The sequence below is a fragment of the Anoplopoma fimbria genome, chromosome 14 (assembly GCF_027596085.1).
Source record: "Anoplopoma fimbria isolate UVic2021 breed Golden Eagle Sablefish chromosome 14, Afim_UVic_2022, whole genome shotgun sequence".
Classification (NCBI taxonomy): domain Eukaryota; kingdom Metazoa; phylum Chordata; class Actinopteri; order Perciformes; family Anoplopomatidae; genus Anoplopoma; species Anoplopoma fimbria.
The window spans coordinates 11,729,613-11,747,761 of NC_072462.1; the positions used below are offsets into that span (position 1 = coordinate 11,729,613).

General features: G+C 39.2%; 1 protein-coding gene across 1 annotated transcript in view; it reads left to right on the forward strand.

Moving 5' to 3' along the window:
• Positions 1-18,149, forward strand: part of LOC129102670 (one cut domain family member 2-like) — a 38,150-nt gene that overhangs the window by 10,634 nt on the left and 9,367 nt on the right.

The window sequence follows — 18,149 nt, forward strand, 5'->3', positions numbered from 1 at the left end:
AATCCCATAGCACTTATTCCATCAGTACGTCAACAGAGTCGTGTCATACCAGCCATGTCTCCTAAAAGTTATGGTTCTATACGACAAAACTGCATTGTGAATTTGAGGAAAACCTTTTTTGTTGTGGTATAAGTTTGCTTTTGACCTATCAAAATGAGTTTCAAATGAGTCCGCCAAAGTCCACGAAGGAACCAAGCCGGGGTGGTCAAAAGACACAGAGCTTTCAGCCAGCAGACCGCTGTTAGTGTCTTGTGTGAACCGAGTACTTTTGTTACCTAAACATAACCGAGTAGTTTTGTTGCCTAACCCAAACCTTAACCTTGCATTTTTTGTTTGGGTTGGTTCAATGTCGTAGTCATTTTAAGCACAATGTTTTTTTACTGACATAACCAACAAGTTTTGTTACCATAACCTAACCAAGTAGTTTTGTAACATTAACAAAACAAAGTAGTTTTGTAACCTTAACAAAACCAAGTAGTAGTGTCCCCTGAACATATCCAAGTAGTTTTCTCACCTTAACCTTAAGTATGTTTGTAGTGTTTTTTTGTTTTGTTTCAATTTACGCTGATCAAACTGTTTAGAACCCTAATCATGGAGAAGGTATGTTTCCCTCGAAACATAATTAAGAGTGTAGTTTAGTTGTATGGGAACATGATTTTGTAGGAGACAGGGTTGGTCATGATACCCATACCTCTGCTCTCAGTGTCTCTTTTTAACACTAATACTGTTCTCATCTCCATTAATTCAAAACGCTTCTCCACTACTGTTTTTCGATCACTGTTAAGTTTCTGTAAATGGAAATCAACACTTACTACAAATAGCCCACTACAGAGGGATTGTTTACTTTGAGTAGCTTTTTGTGGTAAGAAGGAACATGTTTGTAATAGCTTTTGGACAACAGTGGGGAAATAAGATATATCAGGCTTTGGATAAACACACAATGCTAAATGAGTGATCACTTCATTGCCAGAAAACAATTTGAATATCACCAGACGTATCCTATAATGTCTTTTATGTTGCCGAGCAGAAAGAGATGAGTCCACTTAGAGTCAAATGGAGCTGAAAATCTGAATGACTGAACCTAAATATTTTCCATTTTACGCATCCTGCTGCAGGCAGACACAGTGCATTATTTATGAGCCGGACCCTACTTTATGACACAGATTACCAGCAGTTACTGCGTGTGTGTGTGTGTGTGTGTGTGTGTGTGTGTGTGTGTGTGTGTGTGTGTGTGTGTATGTGTGTGTTTGGCTTTACGGTTCCAGACTGTGGGAATACAGTTTGTGTCCGTTTTCAGGGGTTTTGTTCTGACCTCCTACATATTCACAGGCTGCTATTGATCTGTAGTAATGGATTTCAGGCTGCTGAGAGGAGACTTTTGATGTTTGTTTGTGTGTCAGCGTGAGAAGATTTGACAGATCCGGTTATTTCTGTCCTCTCCTGTCGATAGCAGTGTTAGAGGCTGGAAACAGAGACATTATAATGTGTGTTTACAGGTGCTGGGGAGTATTACTGAATATGTGGGAAAAAAACGAAAAAAACAAACTTTTGTCTCAAGTGGTGTCACTTGAGACAGTGTCAGTTGGGGCTGATGAAGAAATAAGAATTAAAATGAAAAGGAATTTTACCAGACAGACTGACAATTATCCTGTTTTATGGTTTAGGTGTTTGGAAATGTTGCTACTTTGTTTGACAATGAACGACAACATAAACGGCTCAATTTCCACCATATTAACATCTGATCTGATTGATATTTTATCTGGATCAGGTTGAAGGCATGTGTATGTCGGTGTAGATGCAGTCAGAATGTTTTATTTATTCATGTATTTGCGATCAGTATGCAATCAACTAGGTGTACATCAGCTGCCCTCTGGTGGGCCTCAGAGCGCCATCTGTTATAATGCAGAAGTACTGCCAAATGGTTTGATTAAATTCAAAATTCTATTTTTTGGGACTATACAAATACATCTTAATGTGCTCAAAAAGTCACATGCAAAAAGGACGGCAGATTACTGTACATAATGTCAATGACCGGTTATGTTTGAATATGAGATCATTGGGTAGAGACAAACGTGTTTTACCATTGTTTGCTAGCTAACGTTTCCTAGGACTCAGTGACATGAAATGGATCTGTTTTTGAAGAGAAATGCTATGTGGGAGACAACCGTGCAACAGTTAAAGCCCCAAAGAGTGTGGTGATGAAATATGACCCCGATTACATAACATTTGAATTCATAATGGCAGGCGGAGTTGGGTGAGGGTACGCAGAATATTTATTTTGGTTTTATACAGCTGAACTTGGCATAACATATTTACAGCCCAGTCTGTCTTTTCTCCTTTTTTTTGCCAGGTTATGTTTTTTTGTTTTCTTATTTATTTGGAAAAATGTTAATCTGACATTTTATTTGAACAATCAGAAGTGGGTTTTGCGTTACAAGGATGAGAAACCCCTGGTGAAGAATTACATTTATACAGTTTGCTCATCTAAGATCATCTCCTTCTGCCACCTAAAGCTTTGCGCCGAAACGATACAAGCTCTTCTTTAGCAAAGTAAAAAAAATAAAAGAGCAGAGCCCACGCAGCAGCATTACTCTGGGAGACTCTGAGGGGAATGCTACCACATGCAAGATAAGGTTAGCTGAGCTAGCATAATGCTAGCGAGCTTCTCCTCCGGCTCTGATTGCCTTTTTTTTTTTTTTTTTTACAGTATATGTAACGTTAGAAGAGTTAGCAAGTCTCAGTAAAAGCAGCCTTTTGAAGCCTTAGGCTGTCTCTGTCAGCCACATGACCCTAGCCTTGCAACTTGTACTGGTCCCTCGAGAGCAGGCTGTTTGTAGTCTCTAAACTTGGCATATTGAGATCTGAACCCCATGCAGGCAGAATCAAGAGAACTTACGTTTGAATACCAGTTGTAAATGCAAAGCCTGAAATCAGATGTCACTATCCAGATAACATATGCAGAAACAGATCGCAGGTTAATACCAGGAGGACACTAGAGGTACAAGGTTTTGACGTTGCTGGCCCGGCAACATATTGCAAGTTTTTCCATTCAGCAAAGCACCAAGCTCGAATCTGTTAACGGCAAACATCAGCCTTGTGCACTCAGACTCTTTACAAACCTTCGCTGCAGCTCCCAATAAGAAATTCAGAGGCATAGCGTAGTGATTTTTTTGTTAAGTCTGTCCAAAGCGATTAGGGTGCCCCGGCGGTGTTGGAGCAGTGGAAGTGTTGCCGGGGCAAACTGAGCGTCTCGGGGTTCAGAGGAGAAAATGGTCCTGTCGCCGCTTTATTACGGCGTTCAAATCAAACGTGACACCTGGACTCTGAGCTCGACGAGGCGGAGCTCACCGAGAATACACAACGGAACAATCGGTCAGAACTAAAACACACACACACACACACACACACACACACACACACACACACACACACACACACACACACACACACACAAGAGCAGGTATAAGAGGCAACAGGGAGGACAGGATCACAACTTTGATTCACGCTCAAAGGACCATATCAGTTTTTCACATCGTTTAGCCAAAGCATTTTGAAAGCAGTGCATTAGTGGTAATATCTCTCCATAGTGGTAATGTTAAAGACCTGTCTTTCTCTAATTAAAGACTACATTTCCCATCAGTCGTGATGTTTTGTGTTCTGCCCATGCTCCCCCCACCCTCGAAGTGAATTGCATATCAAGTAATCTTTTTCTCCCTTAAGTCTTTCTCTTCTTTAACCCAGAGCCATCATCAGACACTGTGCATGGTCAAGTTGTTGTTTTCTTATTTAAATTATTACGTTAATCTTGTGTGTAACTGTCAACTGTGTATCAATCCGCCGCTGAATATAGTAACCAAACAAATACATTTTGTAATGTTTGCTAAAAGGCTATAGTGCCCAGCTGTTTCAGGAAATTAATTGGGATAAAATGATGGCATTTTGGGCTTCAACTTTTAAACAGAGCAAGTGAGGATATCTGACTTTTCACTGGGATATTTCTTTAAATGGTGCGTTCTAAACATCAGTGTGTGTTTGCCTCAATCTAAGTTATTTAAAAAAGACCTGTGGTAAAGTGTCGGGAGGCGTTAACAAAGGAGCTAACATGGAACAGACACTAGCTGTCACGGAAAGAAAGACAATCAGTAATTGGTTGCATGTTGATTGGCTGACGAAATCCAAATTCATCATGATCATTAAACAACAACCACAGTTAAACCAGGATGTTATTGTCTCTTATGTGTACTTAAATTATTTACAATAAAGCACATAATTCATCTGTTTCACCTGCAATGAATTCACAGAGACACACACACAAAAAAAATTATATATATATACAGTTATGTATGCATTTGTATGATACTTTTTCCAGGACCATACTTGATTTGACGATGATGCCTTTCATGGCATCCTGTAAACAAAACAACATGTTCAACGATCCACTATATATTTACTCGTGGTGTCAGAGTCTCGGGTCCAATCAATATTGGAGACTCGTGGCAATTTAGGTCAGACGTGACCTAGAATGTAAGTGAACAAGAAAGTCCGGCTCTGACTTGTTTGGGTCGTGTAGAGCAGACGCTGATCATTGTTTTTACAACATGTCTCAAACATTACGTCGGATTCATTTATTGGTGTTTACGTGAGGCTTGTAGAGCCCCTTTAAACAGACTGAGCCAACCTCCCTAATCCCATTAATTCTTCTCTGTCGCTGTTTGTTTGTTTTCTCTGTTTTTAGGTCTTCTTTTTTTTTTTAGGTATGCTCTCACTCTTTCTATCTTTGCTCTCTTTGTTTCCTTCCTCTTTTTGTGCCTCCCTCCCTCGGGTTGATTGGTATTGGTGTCGCAGCGCTGCTGAAATAACTCTGTCCTGAGGCGTAATGAATGACGACAGGCGGGACGGAGCCTTCAGGCAGCGTGGCAGGGTTTACGGCGGAAGACAAACTGTGTTTTTAAAAGAAAAGGACAATAAACACAAGCTCCGGTTTGACCTTGTGCCTCACCTGAATCCTGTACTTCCATCTGAAGATGACAAACAAACAAACACATGAATAAATAATTACGTTTAATTATACTGTAGTGATTACTATACTATTATTATTACATTAATAGTTACTGCTTTTATTAAGGATTATCATTTGTATTGATATATATAATCAGTAATTATGAAACAACTCTAAAAAATATTTAAATTTGAATCTCTACATAAATAAAATAATAAAATAACTAAATTATTATTTATATTAAAAAAAAATACTAATACCTACGTAAGTGAAAAATAAATACATGTGAATTTAATATTATTAGTATTCTAATTATTAATTATCACAACAGTTGTTATTGTCAATAGAGACAATAAACAATACGATAAAATATAACTTTACAAAAGAAACATAATAATATTAAAAGAAACAAATTAAGACTTGATTTAATAAAAAAAATGATATCCTTTGAAGATGAAACTAAATTAGTAAATACATTTTGTTTTAACTCTTACCAGTACATTTTTATTATTATTATTATTTTTATTGTTATTATTATTGTTGTTGTTGCTGTCATTGTTGTTAAAAGAAGAACAAATTATTAATAATAATACTAACAAATTACATATCAAACACCATTTAAATGTTTCTCACTTTATCTAGTCTGAGATTTGTCTGTGTGCTGCTCCGGCTGACAGTCCTCTCTATGTAAATGTGCTGATGTGTATCTATAACCGATCAATACTCTGATGGACGGATACGGAGACCGAACACAAACAAGGAAGTGGACGCACATTCTGTTTGTTGTCCTTGCTGCTCCCTGTTTCTGCTGGTGTTGTTGTTGTTTTCTGTTATTTCGGTTTCTCTCTCCGTCTGGGAGTCAGTGTTTGTGTTTTTCTAAAATGTGTGTGTGTGTGTGTGTGTGTGTGTGTGTGTGTGTGTGTGTGTGTGCGTGTGTGAACGCGTGTGAAAACGGCAGTTTTGGGCTCTGCTGTGTGTGCGGATGGATGATGTGGATCGATGGCTGTAATCCCGAGCAGATTAAAAGAGCATTAATACTGGCAACGATAACGTAAACGGTACGGACCCAGATCTCCATTGATCTGCAGGAACCTGATCCAGACCAGTTCCTGGAAGAGATGGGGTTGGGGGGTGGGGTGGGGGTGTGTTGAGGAGGCCAGAGAGAGTGCTGACATTAGACAACAGAGAGAAAGAGAGGCTTACTGTATCTATATGACTCTTGATGATAATAACATTGGAATTTAAACGTGCAATATTATATGCAAATAAATAACTTATAATAAAAAGCTAGTTGAAATGTAAGAATACATTTCTCTCTACAATATCTGCACATGACAACAACGGCATGATTAGGGTTGGATTTGGATCGCAGGTTTTTAAAATGAACATGAATTCACTATTATCTATGGGATCATTTTTTCGGTTGTCAAAAACGTCAAAATGTTAAGTTCATCTGCTTGTTTTTTGTCAGTTTTCACGTGCACATTGGGCGTTCAGGACCAATTTACCAATCAGGTTATTGAGGTGCACGGCTGTAAGACAGTGTGAGCATCTATGGAAGCAAATAAGCAACAACAGCATTTGGATTTAAACGGCCACTGAATACTCAATATTGGAATTTAAACACCACTGAATTCAGAGGATTTAAGTATTTTACTTTGAAAACCGTATATCTGAGTTTCCTTGTTCTCTATTCCCGGTTCAATTGCATTCAGGCCGGACTGCCTATCCTGTCTGGGTAGCCCCGACATTGCTATGTGACATGTTTTTCCACTTGATCTATTGGATCTGAATTTGACCAATTGAATTTGAGCAACCTGAATCTATTTATTTTAAAATTTAGAATCTTGAAATTGTAGATCAGAATTTAAGAAATGTTGAAAAGAAAAAAACATTCAGCTTTTGAAATTGCAACTCAAGAAATTTCATATTTAAATTTCAAAGAGGTGAATCAAGATCAAATAAATTTGGATACAGTAAACATTTTGGTAAACATTTTGAAATGCCATGAATTGATGGATATTTTAAATTCATTTTTTTGTATTTGGTTCAGCTTTTGAAATTGCAACAAAAAAAATTAAGCAGTGAATTGATAACAAATAAATTCAGATGCATGGTTTTCAAAGTTAAAGTATATCAATTCTATGAATTCATTGGTGTTTGAATCTCAATATTAAGTATTTCGGCGACTGTTAAATTTCATATACTTTTGTCCCTCATTTGCTTCCATACGCATCGGCGTTCTCTGCGAGTCCTGTGATATGACAAGACCCATTGTCTAAACCAAAACATGAAGCACTCTCTGATGGTCAGATTGTCATTATTCACCTGCTGCAGATTTTCTGGTAAAAAGCATTAAAAACGGCCAGTGGGACGTTTATCAGACGGATGGGTTTGAAGGGGAATCCTCCTTTATTCGATTGTGCCACCTAACTGGATTCATTAAGCGGAATCTGTCTGTTATTGGATTATGTTTCATATTGGATGGACGGCATCCAATTGTAGATATTGCAGCCTTTAATGGGGACAGGTTTGGATGAACGGAGTGGGCTGAAACATGTCGGAGAAAGAGCTGAAGATAGGAATATATAATCACAGCGAATGGAGCCGAAAAAGTCAAACCCAGTAATAAACTACAAACATAAAGGAAATAAAACAACGGTGAAAAAAACTAAGCAATAAAACTGGGTGTGACAAAAAGGGTAAGAAAAAGAAAACACACTAAATATTCATCTCCAAGCTGATTTTTTTTCCCCTCCCAGAGCGGGAAACCGGGTCAACTTGTATCACTGGCCGCCGATCGTTTGGAGACAAACACAGCGGTGAGCGGTTTGCCACGATGTCCGTTTATAGCCTGCCCCACCTCCTTTTGATCAATCACCGATTACAATACAATCTATTGATCAGAGAATATTATCTTTCTGCCTGTGTTTGTTCACTGATGCTGTGTGCTGTGAGACTGAGCGGCGATGGCTTCAGGCTGCCAAAAAAACATCGCTGATAAGAAAAGGTACTGAGTGGCCAGTTAACTCATCATCTATTAGTCAGTCTGTGTGTGTGTGTGTGTGTGTGTGTGTGTGTGTGTGTGTGTGTGTGTGTGTGTGTGTGTGTGTGTGTGTGTTTGATGTCCAAACAGAGCTTCCCTCTGAAAAGCAGGTTAAAGGTTAGTGAATGTTTTCCCTGAAGAAGTTTTGAAACTTTCTCTCCAGAGATGACACTCATCAACATTTTATCATGCTTTTATGTATCTGTGCAAACAGGAAGCATCATTTTGTCATGAAGTCAGTGGCTGGATCTGAAATGACTAGTTTATTTGCTACACTGTGCTCTGTCCCTCCGCCATTTTATTCTAAACATGCGATAACTTATATACCGTCTGCTTTCCATTCACATATTTTTATGTGCATTTCGTTTTTACGCCCGCTTGAAGTGGTTTTGCTGTTTCTGGATAAAGAATCAAATTGTCTTTGTCTCTGGACAGCATGAAACATGGCAAACACTCGCTGACATTGAAGAACAATTCTAACTTTTTAAATTGAAACAAATTCCTGGAGACTCTTTTTTTCTCATAGATGGGTTAGATGGCCAAGGCTACTTGTTTTTTTTTTTGGTTTGCAAGCTCTACTTCTTCTAATTCTTTTACTGGCGGATTACAGCCATGTGTAAAATATATGGCTGTAATCGTAACGTAGTTTGTCACGTTTTCTTTTTTGCGACATTTTAAAAGTTGGCTTAAATTTGCTTGTCAATAGAATGGAACCAAGGATACTGACATATTATCAATTTATAAGTTGTTGAACATGTTAGAAAATAAAAGCATTTATTTGCCGTCGTGTTTTTGTCCACCTGAAGGAAGAAAGTCCACCATTGACTGTCTTTTAGCTCTGTTTTTGGTCTCCACCAAGCCAAAATATATGGCTCTTCAGCAGCTAAATGCTCCGCCATGTTCCCCTGCTAGTCTCTAACTGTGTCTGTCTGCTGTTTGGTGCTGAGCCGATCATGTGCAGTAGGATTTTTAGGGATTGTTTTCTGAAAACAATGCTGATGAGAGCAGATGGAGTGAACCAGAACAGTTAACTTTATAGAGATGAGGGAGGGCAGGTGGATGCCAAAATTTCACTGGGTTTGTCACAATGAGAAACCTCTTTCTCATACCAGTAGTTATGTGATCCATGTTAATCTCAAGAAAAATGATTGTAGCAAATTCTTGGTGTAAAACAAGGGCACTGCATGGTGTTCGTTGCATCTGTGTTAATGTGTGGACTCTCATATGTGTTTTTTTTGTAAGGCAATACATCTGAGGGGTCACATGATGATTAAAGGAGTGGAAATAAAAGAATAAGCCTGTTAAACAAAATGTACCTTGATTCTCTTTCTCTTTTTTGAGGGCAGTTTTCTTTTTGATCGTGGATACCATTTCCTGTTTGGGCCCCTAAAACCCTCAAGGTGAAAGGAACGCCAAGTCGTGTCCACACCAAATTTTATTGTAGAGGTCACAAGCCAATAAGGTTGGACGCAGCAGCTCCGAAGGCTTGATCAAGGCCTTCTCCAAGTCCAGTTCAGACATTAATCCCATAGATGTCATCAAAATGGGCAGACCAAATAATTTATCGATTAACAACGCAAATAAGAGCAAGAACGCATTTTCGTAACTCGCACACTGCTTTCATTTTATGACATTAGTATTGCTGTTGTTTTTTTATTGTTGTATAAATGGCTGTTTGTTTAGCCACCATACAAATTGCTGAATAGTAGATAAAAAATTAAAGAGAAACTGAGCTGAATGAGACAAAATGGAAAACCAGAGAAGAAGACAGAGAAAGAAAGATGTGGATGACATCAAACTCCTCTGAGGCCATTTCCTCATCAGCTCAATGACATCACTGAGCTACCAGAACCTGTGATTGGTCAACCCGTTTCTCCTGGTAAACAACTGGAGATACATTACAGTGTGTGTGTGTGTGTGTGTGCGTTTAAGCGGTCAGCGAGACCTTTGTCCGGTGATGTCACCACAGACTGTGTGGACATACAGATTATTCACTGATAAACCATCTCTCTGGACACACACACACACACACACACACACACACACACACACACACACACACACACACACACACACACTGAATACTCGCTCGCTCTCTCCCCCTTTGTCCCTCAGTACAATCAGTCATAGAAACAGATCTATGGATTTGTCTGTATTTGTCATGTGGTGCAGGATGTACACAAGTTGACGAAACAAAAACCCTTAATGTTAAACTTAAAACCCTTCATATTTGAACTTGCATGATGATGGAATAATTAACTCACAATCCACTATCTTCTGTTACATTAATCATTGAAAGGTTTAACCCCTGGGTTTAACAGATAAGGCTGGTGTAATTCTTCTTTTTTTATATTGTGAACAAGACCAAAACCAACAAGTCCATCTCTCAATACTTTCTGACTTCCATTGGCTCCTACTGAATATGTAAATATATAAAACAGCTCTGAGTACATAGTTCCATTTTTGAAAAAGGCTCAGTGATTTCCAAAAACAGCTGGTCACTGTAGTTTTTAATCATACGTCACTCAAGCAGGACGATACATTGTCTGTTTGTTGGGGACTATTTTCAGCGGCGGATTAATACACATTCGGCGCTCTGGGAATATTTGTGACAGGGGCCGGCATATGTTGCACTAAGTCAAAGTAAACTCCAGTGTGTGTGTTCATAGTGATGAAGAAACATGTCACCCAGTGAATCAGTGTGGCTCACTGTTAGTTATGGAGCTCTACGGCACAGAGGCAAGAAGAAAGACACATAACACCGGACATACCCATATAAAGAAATACTGGTTGATTGATTGATTAAGCAATTAACAGAAATGACTGTAAAGTAACAAGAATACAAGCCAGCCAGTCATGGTAGTGGCTCAGCGAGGCTGTTGCTAGGAATAGTGCTGCTTTTAGAGACAATTCTAACTTTCCCATGCTAACATGCTCACAATGAAAAGGCTAACATCATGCTGATGTTAAGCAAGTATAAAGTTTGCTATATTCCCCATCATAGTTAAGTATATTTAAGGGTAACCCTTATTTCCCATGTTTTCTGTCTAACTGACTAAGTCACTACAGTCCAGTATTAATGGAGCTCTCAGCAGCCAGAAGCCGGTAAACAGGCTGCAATTCCGCTTGGTCGATGTACGTTTGTGCCACCGACAGGCCCAGATTGCTATTATAAGTGTCTGACAAAATTATGGAAAGAACCCTACAGAGAAACAAAACCTGTTTCTTGCTTTTGTGTCTTACCGAGTATCACACAAGTAGAAGTCTCTTTTTCGATATCTGCGAAAGGGGACTTGTTGACTTGTTGGTGTTGTCAAAATTTGTTGCGTTGGTGAACAGAAAGCGTAGCGTAGGGTTATCTTAAAATATATTCAATGTAATAGCTGAATATTTATTTTCCACAATGTGGATGCGTCGCAAGATTTCAGAACGAGACTTCTCCTTGAGCAACACTTGGTCTAACACAAGAAAAAACCGACCAGATAATGTGTAGTGTTAGTGGCTGCCATCTTTAGCGTTCTCCCTCAATACTAAATTGTTATCCCTGTTAGTCACTTGGACCATGGATATTTATCCGCTCTGGAAAATACCGAAGTTCCCCCTTTAAGCTCTGCTAATCAATACTAAACAGAAAGTACAGCTGAGGGTGATGGGAATGCCATTAATTTTTTTTAAACAATTTGTCCTTAGGGGAACATGAATGAATAATATCGTAATCTGTCCAGTAGTTGTTGAGACGTTTACTTAACTTTGGAATCTAGAAATAAAGGCGACAGGAATTTACCACTGTTTTTTGAATATCTCAGAGTCTAAAAAGGTCATTGGTTGTTTAGAAAAAAACAAAAAAGATTCAATAAGAAGATAGACATCAGTGCTGGTTTACATCACAGCTGATAGAAAGGAATCTTTCAGATTCATTCATGCTCTCAGTTATTCTGTTGTGTGCTTGTGTGTGTGTGTGTGTGTGTGTGTGTGTGTGTGTGTGTGTGTGTGTGTGTGTGTGTGTGTCAGGGAACCAGAGACAGAGAGAGTGTCTTTAGTCTGTTGTTCCATTTCCGGTTATCGTCTAAACACGGAGGCATCGGGGTGGTGCATTAAGCACAACCACACACACACACACACACACACACACACACACACACACACACACACACACACACACACACACACACACACACACACACACACACACACACACACACACACACACACACACACACCACACACACACACTAGCTTATAGTGTAGTGCTGATTGCAACGATGCTGTGTCTCTACTCTCTATATACATCTGTGTGTGCGAGTTTAAGTGCTGAGATATGAAGCCTCAAGTGTGTTTGCCAGGCTGCCATGTCGAGCCTAAGCATCTCAAGTCTGCACACTGTAAAGTACTGCAGTATTCCTATTGCTAGGATGGATATGTTTTTTTACATCCTTGTTTTCATAGTGTCCCCCTAGACAGTGATAGTGGAATTATGTAAAGCTTGGAATCATCAGTAAAGCTTTCCCCATAGTTGAGAAATGAGGTAAGTAGAATCTGTGATATTGAAACTTGTCATAAAGGACCTTAAAACTAAACCTTGCATTTTTTCAATTCAATTCAATTCAGTTTATTTTGTATAGCCCAGAATCACAAATTACAAATTTGCCTCAGAGGGCTTTACAATCTGTACACATGAGACATCCTCTGTCCTTCCCTCACATCAGCACAGGAAAAACTCCCCTAAAAACCCCTTTAACAGGGAGAAAAAAGGAAGAAACCTATGGGAGAACGACAGAGGAGGGATCCTTCTCCCAGGATGGACAGAATGCAATAGATGTCATGTGTACAGAATGAGCAGCATAACAGAGATACAACACATTCAATGTATATGACATAAATGATTCATATAATAAGACTACTTATAATAACAGCAGCAATTATTACAGTAGAATCTTTGTGATGCTTTGTTTCAATTCAACGTACACCACAGTTAAAAAGGCGTCCGTAATCCGGAGAAAATACATCTACCTCAAATGTAATTGAGAGTGCAGTTTAGTTGTAGGGGGAAATAGTAATGTAGCACTCAGGGTTGCTTTGGGAAGCGGAAGTCTTCGGAGTAAATTACTGTGCTCGTGGTTGGTCCTTTGATGGTCCTACTGGTCCCCATCCTCGTATCCAGATTATCTTTTGGCTGTTTTGGCTACTGAGAACATGGTTTTTCCTGCACAACATGCTTAAAATGGCTCATATAATTCAAAATTTGATTTACTTCCCAAGACTGAGGCCTTGCTGATTACTGTCCCACCCAACATCCTGTTGTCCAAAAGAATGACATCACATGAGGAAGTAATGATACCATTTCCTCTATAGCATCGATTATTAAACGATGCGCCTTATTTCTTTACTGTAAACTCAGATAACTCCCATTAATAATGTCATATAATTATTGTTGGATTATATTAATTTTTTTAACTCATAAGTAAAAACCCTTAAAACTGCCCAAATAACAAAAAATATGTATAATAATGTATACCAGAAGAGTGGCTCAAGTTTTTTATTTAATAGGCAGAAAATTCTGGAATGGCTATAGTGCTATTTGGTGAAATTATACCCATTTCAAAGCTCAACTGTGCAGATAATCTACTAAAATCCATCAAAATATGTTGTTATTCATTAGTTCATCCAATGATCAACCACGAATTTGGTGATTAACAACTGAATTTGCAAAGTGTGTTTTTGTTTTCCTTCCATCAAAATTTGCTATGTAAAGATGCACTTCGCTCATACGGCATCCCTAGTGATGGTGTCGTTTCGGAAGTGTAACGCCCAACTTCCGGCTCCCTCTCAGGTAAACACTGTTAACTCCTGTCAGAACTGTTGCCGTTGTTTGCACTACTAGCTCTATTCGCACCGTTAGCTTCTAGCCTCCGTCTCAGCTGTCGCCATGTGAATTACTCACAATGGATATGTCCTGAATTTCGAATATAACATACCTTGAACTCTCCTTTGGTATATTTTGTAGTACAGCTGACCATCCTTGATCATGCTGTGACCGATTGTCAAAACCACAGTTCGAAGCTTGAGGCTCTAGGTAGAAATAAATGACAGTTAACGTTCATGATTATTTCGGGGGGGAAAAAAGTCACCGGTGACATCACAACGACATCACACAGTTGATGTCGCACAGCTGTAATCAAGTCACAGCTGATTATTGACTTCATCAAAACATAGCTCAGTTCTGCCGGCACATGACGGAGTGTCGAAATGTGGCGCCACACACAAGCAGTGAAGTGTACGTTGAAGGGCGACTTTACTACTTACCCTGCACTTATATGCCCTCTGTGTAATGGATACCAAGGCTTAAGTGGTAATGGTGCAATAAAAAAACAAAAGATAGAGAGAGAGAGAGAGAAAGAGAGAGGGAAGAGGAGAGACATGGAGAAAGGACAATGAGGGAGGGAAGGGAGAGATGGAAAGGTAGGAGGGGCGGGAAGATGAAGGAGAGGAAGGAGACACGGAGGCAAGGAGACAGGGAGGAAGAAAAGGGAAGCTTCAGAAGAAAGAGTTTTGGGAGCAAGACAGGAAAGGCAATGGAGAAGAGAGTTAAAGAGAGATAATGGAGATGAAAGAGGGACAATGAAAGAGAAAACAAGACGATGCAAAAGATAGATTACAGATGAGTAAGGAACACAGGCAAGAAAAAAAAAATTGAAGAGAGACGAAGGCGTCAAGAGAGGAAACGATTGTGATGGCGGAAATAGTAATAGGCGAGACAGCATTAAGATAATAAATGACACACAAAGAAAGTGAGAGACGCAAAGAGAGACATAAGAGTCGGTGGATGAATTGAGAGACAGAGCTCTCCAGCTGATGGCGGCCCTTTGTGCCATAAATCCTTTTTTTTCCTTACAGAATGAGGCCTGTCTGTCTGAGTCTGTAGCGCCCCGACAGACATCTAGGTTTATATTCAGCCATATTGATCCTCTCTGCTCTCTCCCCTTTTAATCTCTCGTTTCTTCTCAGCCTCTACCTCTTCATCTCCATCTCTCTCTTTTACTTCTGTCTGCGTCTGGCCATCGAAATGCTAAATGAGAAAAAATGTCCAACAGCCCGAGAAAGGAAACCTTCCTGTTAGCTCAGAGTGCATAGTTAGCTGTTAGCATCTGGGGATCTTGTCCGAGCCCTGTTTTTTTAATAAAGTAGTGGTTAGTTTAGTACAGAGCCTGGTGAGGAGGAAACACAGACACCTGTCAATGTTACTGTGAGTGTATGGCTGTTAAATGAACATTATGAATGTTTGTCAGACTCTATGATTTGATGACCAGGTCAGGTTTGAACGTGTGACTTGGTGACAGCTGTTTGTCGGCTATACGTATTAATTAAACCGCTCATCTAGTAGCATTTATTCTACTTAAGCCATGTGCCATTGTTTTGTTGTTATTGGATGTATTGTTTTTGCTTCATACCATGTGATCATGGTCCTTAGCCACTTATATAAATGAAAAAAGAAAAAGAGGTCCACACTGATGGCTTCACGTCATTTTCTCGCAATTTTTCTGAGAAATAAACAAGGGTGAGTCTCTTTCCATGATCCTGTGTAGCTGGTATACAATCTGCATTATACTTATTAAATACTTCTAAGGTATTCATTTCTATAAACAGATTCTGCATTCATATGCGGATCGCGTTTCAGTGGTATTCGGTTGAATGCAGGTAATCAGTCGATATGGAGAGCAAAAGAGGAGCAGCATGAATTTCATAGCATTTAGCATATTACTTTATTTACTTTTTTTGCTAATGTTAATGCTGCTTGTTGATGGTTTGGGACACTCGCAGTTCATATCTGACTTCTTGCAATACGTAAAGTCCGGGTTAGCGCTGTCATTGCTTGTAGCTGCCGTTTCTTACTTGATTTCAATGTGTCATGGTGGTTCGCTACCATGTCAAAGTGTGACGTGTGGATTCAAAAAAAGGTCTTTATTTAGGTCACTTTTTTCTGTGAGAAGCTCCTCATTTTCCATTGCATACTGCATTGTGGGAAAGAGTGTCCATCGGCAACACGCGCATGGCGCTGTGCAGACGGAGGCTGTCATGGTGAAGCTGCCAGGCTGTGATCTATCTTTGTGGTCAGGATGAAAACAGTCTCTAATGACTCTGCCAAGCTCCTCTTTCTACTCTCTCTCCCTGTAAAATGAAACCAAAGCTTGCTGGCTCACTCACTTCCTCTCTTTAAACTTTTACTTTTAATAAACTTAAGTTCTTTATCACGCTTCATGAATAAAATGCAATACAAAATTTATTACATTTTAAAAGGAATCTAATAAGCAATTAAATTTCAGTAAACAATATATTTCTAATTAAACAAGGATTAATTAAAATATCATAAACACAGGAAAAAGCATTCTTAAAAGTGTGTGTCTTATAATATGTAATAAGTGTCTCCTATATTTATTGTATCATATTTACTTATTTATTTATTATATTCTTTATCTTTTAGCTATAAGAAATTCATCAATTTATCTCACAAATTATAGCAATCAAGTTGACGATAGGAACAATTTGGACATATGTAGCTATACAGTTGGGTACCGTCTGAGTAGCTATGGAAATTGATGTTGCGTTGTCTCGTAAAAGGCTGAAAATAATTGTACCCAAGATGGAGCCCTGAGGGACACACTTAAATCTATTTAATCTAAGAAGTGGTGGCCCATGGCAACTATCAATTTACAATAAACTATATAGGATTAGAGAATGTGATAGGGAGGGAGTCCATGCAAGAGTTGAATTTACATTCTCATCATTGCTTTCTCATCTCCATTCTCCTCATCTTCCATTCCTCTGCTGTTATACATATTTTCCTCTCCATTTCTACTTTCCCTGCCTAACCTCTCTGCTCTGCTTGTTCTCTCTGTTTTTTACATATTCACTTGAAATGGCTGCTTCAATAAAACTTCACCTTGATGTTTCTATTGATGTTTAGCTGCCCTTGACTCTGAAAACCTCTGTCCAATACACTTGTGTGTTTGCTGTGAGTGTGGCTAAGCACTTGACTGAACCACATTCAAGTGAACAGAGAAAAGGTTTTATGGTGGAATAATTCCTCTCAGCCGCCATATTGGTAGGCTTGACCCCTTGGTAAGCAGTGGGTGTTCATAGCTGATTGTGTTTTTAAAATGGAAATCTCAATTGATGAAATTGGATGCAGTTGATATCTGTGTGTGTCTTAAAATAGTATAAGTTCACCACTCATTTAGCCTGGTCCAACACATATGAACCGGCGCCCGCATCTCAGATTTTGTCTGAAATTTTAAAATGTCTTCTGTTGCTCTTATTAATGGCCAAATGCTACATCCATGTCATGTTGGCGTAACTTAGTTACAACCATAAACTGTATATAAGAAGTGTACGTAGATATCGGGACGTCACACATTGGTTTGTGGACAGACGATTTCACTGTCGCCATATTGGAAACGGCCGTCGCCATGTTTTGTTGAGGCCAATGAACGGAAGTTACCATATTTGGAATGTGGATGAGTGATCTAAAGATGTCGTATGAGTCTCTGGTAGCGAGAGCGACCTGTCAATCACAGTACGCCCGCCCTAAAGCTTACCCTGCTTTATGATCTATTTCACTCAAAATGTGACCATCATTTACTTAATGAACATCATGCTGTATTGGAGAAGACTTGAAACTACAGATTGAGCCCATAAACTCATGTTTATAATGTTTACTGAGGTAATACATCAAGTGAGAAGTAGAGTCATTTTCTCATAGACTTCTATACAATAAGACTTCTTATTGCAACCGGAGGAGTCGCCCCCTACTGGTCAGTGTAGAGCTTGTTAGTCCTAGTGTTATATGTACTAGTTTGGGATATGGCCATTTGGAGCAAGTGGCCCTTTGGAATGGGCCAATTGCCAACTTTATCACTGCACATTCTTGGGTCCCCAGCAACACACCCGCCAAGTGTGAAGCAGATCGGATGACTGTACTCGAGGTACGCAAAGGACACACATACAGACAGACAGGGATTCCTTGCTTGCTTTATAGTTGCATGATAAAGATAAATGTATTATCCAATGTTGTTATTGTCAAGGCCAGCATCCTCAGTGCAGGGATAT